Genomic DNA, 7,671 nt, shown 5'->3' with positions numbered 1-7,671 from the left:
ATATTAGGGTCGTTTTAGGGTAATCTCGAGAATTTCAGCACAATCATAAACCAAAGGTTATGTGCCGTCAAATTTTACACCATTTGGCGGCGCATACTAATGAAATAAAAATTGTGTTTAATGAAGTGACATTAGATTCAAAATTTTATGCGTTATACATAATTACATTGTGAGTGAAATAATAGGCCTTAAAACAATATTTACCATGCTAAGTCATGGTACACAGAGGAATAATATGAAATAAGGCAATTCAAAACGGTAAAAACAACGTCAAAATCGAAAAAAGGCAAAATTAAAGGGTTTCAACTTCTCGTTTCGAAATATATTTGGGACAAACCGCCTACAAGAATTTGCCAACGGATAGATCTGGAAAAGATACACGTTTTACAAAAAACGGTGACTAAATCGGAGCTACGAGTCAAAAGATACGATAGATCTAACATTTTGGCCAAAGACACAAAACGCCAAGCACCACGAACCGTCGATGGTTTTTGGTGCGTGGTACGAATTTGCGAGAAAAAATATCTTTTTCGGAATCTAGACGACCTCGAATGGCAATCACATCAAGAGAGTCTTGCTCGTTGGGCCGTTTTATGGTGATCTTTAGAATTTCAGCAAAATCTGAAATCGAAGGTTATGCGTCGCCAAATGTTACTCCATCTGGCGGCGCATATTAATGATTTAAAAAGCGTGTTTAATGAAGTGACATTAGATTTAAAATTATATGTGTTATACATAATTATATTGTGAGTGAAACAATATGCCTTAAAACTATATATACCATGCTAAGTCATGCATACACAAAAGTAATAATACGATATAAAGTGCAAACGTTTAAAAAGAACATTAAAAATGAGTAAAATGTCTTTTCGACATCGTGACGACCTCGAATGGCAAAACACTTTCCGAGAGTCTTGATTTTAGGGTCGTTTTAGGGTGATCTCGAGAATTTCAACACAATCTGAAACTAAAGATTATGCGCCGCCAAATGTTACACCATTTGGCGGCGCATACTAATGAAATAAAAATCGTGTTTAATGAAGTGACATTAGATTCAAAATTTTATACGTTATACATAATTACATTGTGAGTGAAATAATAGGCCTTAAAACAATATGTACCATGCTAATTCATGCATACACAAAGGAATAATATGAAAGAAATTCAAAACGGTAAAAACAACGTCAAAATCGAAAAAAGAAAAAATTAAAGGTTTTCGAGGTCTCGTTTCGAAAAATATTTGGGACAAACCGCCTACGGAGGTTTGCTAACGAATAGATCTCGAAATAATACCCGATTTCAAAAAAAGGTGACTAAATTGGAGCTACGAGTCAAAAGATACGATAGATCTAATTTTTTGGCCAAAGACACAACACGCCAAGCACCACGAACCGTCGGTGGTGTTTGGTGCATGGAGCGAATTTGCGATGAAAGATGTCTTTTTTGGAATCTATACGACCTCGAATGGCAAGCACGTCAAGAGAGTCTTGCTCGTTGGGCCATTTTAGGACGATCTTAAGAATTTCAACACAATCTGAAACAGAAGGTTATGCGCCGCCAAATGTTACGCCATCTTGCGGCGCATATTAATGATTTAAAAAGCATGTTTAATGAAGTGACATTAGATTCAAAATTATATGTGTTATACATAATTATATTCTGAGTGAAATAATAGGCCTTAAAACTATATATACCATTATTCATGCATACACCAATATAATAATACGATATAAAGTGCAAACGTTTAAAAAGAAAATTAAAAATGAGTAAAATGTATTTTTTCGACATCGTGACTACCTCGAATGGAAAGACACTTTCCGAGAGTCTTGATGTTAGGGTCGTTTTAGGGTGATCTCGAGAATTTTAGCACAATCTGAAACCAAAGGTTATGCGCCGCCAAATGTTACACCTGTTGGCGGCGCATACTAATGACATGAAAATTGTGTTTAATGAAGTGACATTAGATTCAAAATTTTATGTGTTATACATAATTACACTGTGAGTGCTATAATAGGCCTTAAAACAATATGTACAATGCTAAGTCATGCATACACAAAGGAATAATATGAAAGAAATTCAAAACGGTAAACACAGCGTCAAAATCGAAAAAAGGTATAATTAAAGGTTTTCGAGGTCTCATTTCGAAAATATTTGGGAAAAACTGCCGTAACGGATAGATCTCGAAAAAAAAAACCGTGACTAAATCAGAGCTACGAGTCAAAAGATACGATAGATCTAACATTTTGACCAAAGACACAAAACGCCAAGCACCACAAACCATCGGTGGTGTTTGTTGCGTGGTGCAAATTTGAGAGGAATGATATCTCTTTTGGAATCTAGACGACCTCGAATGACAAGCACGTCAAGAGAGTATTGCTCAATCGGGCGGCGCATATTAATGATTTAGAAAGCGTGTTTAATGAAGTGACATTAGATTCAAAATTATATGTCTTATACATAATTTTATTGTGTGTGAAATAATAGGCATTAAAATTATATATACCATGCTAAGTCAAGCATACACAAAAGTAATAATACGATATAAAGTGCAAATGTTCAAAAAGAACATTAAAAATGAGTAAAATGTCTTTTTTCAGCATCCTAACGACCTCGAATGGCAAGACACCTTCCGGGAGTCTTGATGTTAGGGTCGTTTTAGGGTGATCTCGAGAATTTCAGCACTGTCTTAAACCAAAGGTTATGCGCCGCCAAATGTTACACCATCTGGCGGCACATACTAATGAAATAAAAATCGTGTTTAATGAAATGACATTAGATTCAAAATTTTATGCGTTATACATAATTACATTGTGAGTGAAATAATAGGCCTTAAAACATTATGTACCATGCTAAGTCTTGCATACACAAAGGAATAATATGAAAGAAATTCATAACGGTAAAAACAACGTCAAAATCGAAAAAAGGCAAAATTAAAGGTTTTCGAGGTCTCGTTTCGACAAATATTTGGGTCAAACTGCCTACGGCAGTTTGCTAACGGATAGATCTAAAATAAATTCACGATTTCCAAAAAAAACTGTGACTAATCGGAGCTACGAGTCAAAAGATACGATAGATTTAACATTTTGGCCAAAGACACAAAATGCCAAGCACCACGAACCGTCGGTGGTGTTTTGTGCGTGGTGCAAATTTGTGAGGAAAGATGTCTTTTTCGTAATCTATACGACCTCGAACGGGAATCACGTCAAGAGAGTCTTGCTCGTTGGGCCGTTTTAGGGTGATCTTTAGAATTTCAGCGCAATCTGAAACCGAAGGTTATGCGCCGCCAAATGTTACTCCATCTGGGGACACATATTAATGATTTAAAAAGCGTGTTTAATGAAGTGATATTAGATTTAAAATTATATGCGTTATACATAGTTATATTGTGAGTGAAATAATAGGCCTTAAAACTATATATATTCTGATGAGGGGAGACATTCGTGTCCTCAACTTTTAATTATATAAAAACAATGATAAAACACTTAACCAATTAACACAAATGCCCGGGCAACAATAACCCGATCGTTATAGCAACTAGTAAGTATTCAGTCAAGGTTCGTTCCACATGGAGCAGTTTACATAAATCTTAAAACACTAGCAATTATCCAAATTTGATTGGTGGTGGTGGTAGGGGGGAGGGGGTGTTGATAAAGATTTCATAAAGTGTTGATTAAGCTAAACTTAAACTAAAAGAGATTAACAAATAAGATAAAAATATGTCCACTTGATTATTCCACCTTTTGTCATGGTTTACCCAATTCATTCATTACACAACAATGTTCACACATATAGCTTCATTTCCTTTCGTCAACTTCCATAAAACATTAATCAAATGAATTTCATTAACTCATGTAGACTCATTTCAAGAGATCAAAGTATGTTTTGAGTGAGATCATTGAGACTCAATTTTGGATTAAAATCACTTAAAATCCTTTAATTATCAAAATCATTTAAGATAATCAAACACCACTATGTTGACTAAAGACCAATTGAGAACCAACATAGACTAAGAACACAATCACTTGAAATCCTTAACCTAGTTGTCTCGATCACCTAAGGTATTGAAGCATAAATTGATTCACTTCTCAAATTAATAAGAGAGCTACTCAATCTATGTAATCAAAGTAAAGTCTAAAACAAATGCATAACAATGGATCATCAATCAGGCACAATCATCATCAACTCATTCAAACACCCAAACATAGATTAGGGCAAAATCCAAGCATCAAGTTTACAAATCAAGCGAACACAAGTAATCTAAGCTATAATCATAAGATAAACAAGAACAAAATCCATTAAAACTAAAGGATTCATCATTACAAATAAAATGGAGAAGAACTAGTGTTAAAAAGGAAAGAGATTACAAAAATGGAGATGGATGATGGAGATCTAGCTTCTAGCTTCACTAATCTTTGACTTGGTACATGAAATTAGGCTTTGATCTTGATGGAATCATGATTGGAACCCATTTAGGGTTCCATAAGGCCCTAAGTGGCTGCTCTCCAAAAGCATACTCAAAATGACCTAATCTTTTCCCTTTTATAGTGCTGAAAATTCTGGGCTGAATCAGTGACAGGAGCACCGCTTTTGTAGCAGGAGCGGCGCTTTTGGCATACTTCGGGAGCGGCGCTTTTGGCTTAGGAGCGCCTTTTTTGGCTTCTTTAGGGGCTCCGCTTTTAGCTTAGGAGCGCTGCTTTTGATTGGCTAGGAGCAACGCTTTTGGCAATAGGAACGACGCTTCTGGATACTAGTGGAAAATGGAGCCAAAACATGCACAAGAACGTCGCTTTTGAATTAGGTGCGGTGCTTTTGCTCATCTGGAGCGGCGCTTTTATCTGAGGAGCGGTGCTTTGAGCTGATTTCTGCACTTTTCATTTCCTTTGCCACTTTTGATCAAGACTTGGTCAATTTTACACCAATTCAAGCTCTTAGCCCCCAAATTGTCATTTAGCTCATAAGCATACCAAATGAGATCCATAATTATCAAAAATCGAGCAAAGTGAGGGAGATATCACGAGATAAAACATGTATAATTAGAGCGATATCAAAACTCCTACATTTGAACCTTTACTTGTCCTCAAGCAAATAAGTCAACAAAACAAGCTTTGAAGATAGAGAACAAATAGGTGATCAAAGCCAAAGCGCAAAAAGTTTGGGCAACAATTGATACCTTTCATGGATATGCACTTTGATTGCCAGAATGACCTCCAAAACTTGCATTTGCTTAGGACCAAGCACAAACATCATCTTTTCTTCGTCTTCTAATCACAAACTAAATGAACTTCAAACAATCTCTTCAACTAGCACACCTTCAAGTCTTCAATCCTCAAATACCAACACAATCACACTTGATGCCTAAATCTACCCGAATCAACCATTCCCCTGGCCAAAGTCAACGTCATCTTCGAGAAGGTCATCATATATCAATCACCAAGTATAAAATCTCTACAAACTTGAACTTTGACCTCCTTGATCTTGACCAAATATGTAGGATTCACGGGATAGCCATTAACTCACTAAAATAATCAATCAAATCAAATCTCAAAATCATTCACAATCTACTGAAACTCAACTAAATAAACCCAAGGTGTACCCAAAATGATGCCAAATGCACCCCGAATGAATAAGGGCCATGAATATTATACAAATCACCACTCACCAAGAAATACATCATGTAATGTGTACGCCTCCAAAAAGTATGCTCACCTAATCAACCCGCGATGGCTATCCCTCTTCTACCTCCATGCCCCCAAAACACCTTGATCGTCAATCCCAAATTATAATTGTCAACTCAAATAATGATCATCAATTCCAAATTTAGGGTTAAGGTGGATGTGCCAAAGCTAGGGGACTGGGTTCCCCTATCTGTATTGGTCAACCCGGGCTCGGGATGACCGGCACTCATCAAGCTTTCTATAACAACTCTATGATTTCTCTCATAGTAGGGCGAAAGCATTGACGGAGGTTCGTAGAATTAGGGCCCCACGTGGCTAAATAAGAGAGTCTATCAATTCCATAGTTTGAAGCACTAGGAAGACTTTACTTCTTAAAAAGGGTCGAACTTGACTTGGGAGACTTTACTCCCAAGCTTGGAATACAACATAACTTGGAAGACTTTACTTCCAAGTTTGAAAGACTTGACTTCCAAAATGAAACGATGGGAGGACTCAACTCTCCCAGGAGTGTCAAAGCCCAAAGCTTTTATTCACTCGACTACTTCCCACATAACAAGCTTTTATGCTTATGTTGAGAAAAGGTAGGAAGTAACAACTACCTTTTCGTTAATTGATTACACAAGTGTGACATAGATTTTGGCTATGGCGTGTGTTGCCTAGCACCACTAGCACAAAGCCATTGCTCTTCATCAAGAAGATAGCATACAGTGAAGCTCGGTGGCTCCTCTTCCCACGGTATGATACATCGGTTGAAACATCGTGAAAGGATGAGATAACAAATGTCAATATAAAATGGTGTGGATTAGGAAGTATCCCACACCAAGTAAAGGGACATTCGGGAGACTTTACTCTCTTTGATGGATGGACTTGAGTCATCCGGAAGTGTTAAAGCTTTAAGCTTTAAACACTTGAGTTTTGAAACCAACATGAAAGACTTTACTTCCATGCAACACTTCTTTCTGATTCTTCAAAAATTTTAACTTTAAGCACATGAATCATTTGAAAGTGGAAGACTTTACTTCCACTTGAACTTTTGCAAAAACAAAGGAAGATTTTACTTCCTTCAATGTGAAATACAAGGAGTTATGGCTAACTTTGACCAAAATTTTTCACTTAATTCAACAAGTTACTTGGGAAAATTTAAAAATTTTGTGATAATTATATAAGAATAAGTCCACGAGAATTTATCTCTCCCCCACATTTGAGATCATGTAATGCCCTCATTACATGAATCAAAATAGCTTATAATTCGAGAGGACAAAATGAAAAGTGGAAGAGAATTAGAGATACCCGAGAATAAAGGCCATTTCCACAAGTAAATATCAAATTGCATGAAGTTATCTAATCAAAACCGCATCACCAAACTTCCCTTTTGCTTTGATTTTTATTAAAGAGTATTTGTCTTGACTCTTTCCCGTCTCCTTAACATTCCTTATCGGGGTGATTCTCCCCCACACTTTATTGGATGACATGTGAAATCGGTGGAAAAAGTTCCACGAATCAAGAGAGTGAGCCAATCATTATCCCCTCAGGTGGTGTATATGAAATCTAAAAGAATCTTCTTCATTAGCATGTAGAAGAATGAACCAACCCAAGAGTCAACAATTAACTCTCTTCCGAACACAGTTTTGAACATGAAGTTTGCTTTCTTAATCGGCTCACACCAAAATGGATCATCAACCTCGAGTTGCAAAACCTCTTTAATAACATCAATATCATACCCGAGAGGATTGTTGTATACTTTAAGGACATCGGGTATGATATCTTCACCATCATCATCACTATCCTCATCACTATCATCATCACTAACATCTTCACCAACCCCGAGTGGATTATCATAGACTTTAAAAACATCAGGCGTTGGTAAAGCTTTAATTAATTCGTTATCTTCCTCATCACTTTCATCATATTCATCATATTCATCAAATTCATCATCTTCATAATCTTCATCCTCTTCACTATCCTCACATTCATCGTAATCCTTCTCATCATCTTC

The sequence above is a fragment of the Rutidosis leptorrhynchoides genome, chromosome 1 (genome assembly GCF_046630445.1).
Source record: "Rutidosis leptorrhynchoides isolate AG116_Rl617_1_P2 chromosome 1, CSIRO_AGI_Rlap_v1, whole genome shotgun sequence".
Lineage (NCBI taxonomy): Eukaryota > Viridiplantae > Streptophyta > Magnoliopsida > Asterales > Asteraceae > Rutidosis > Rutidosis leptorrhynchoides.
Note: the sequence above shows the minus strand (reverse complement) of the source record.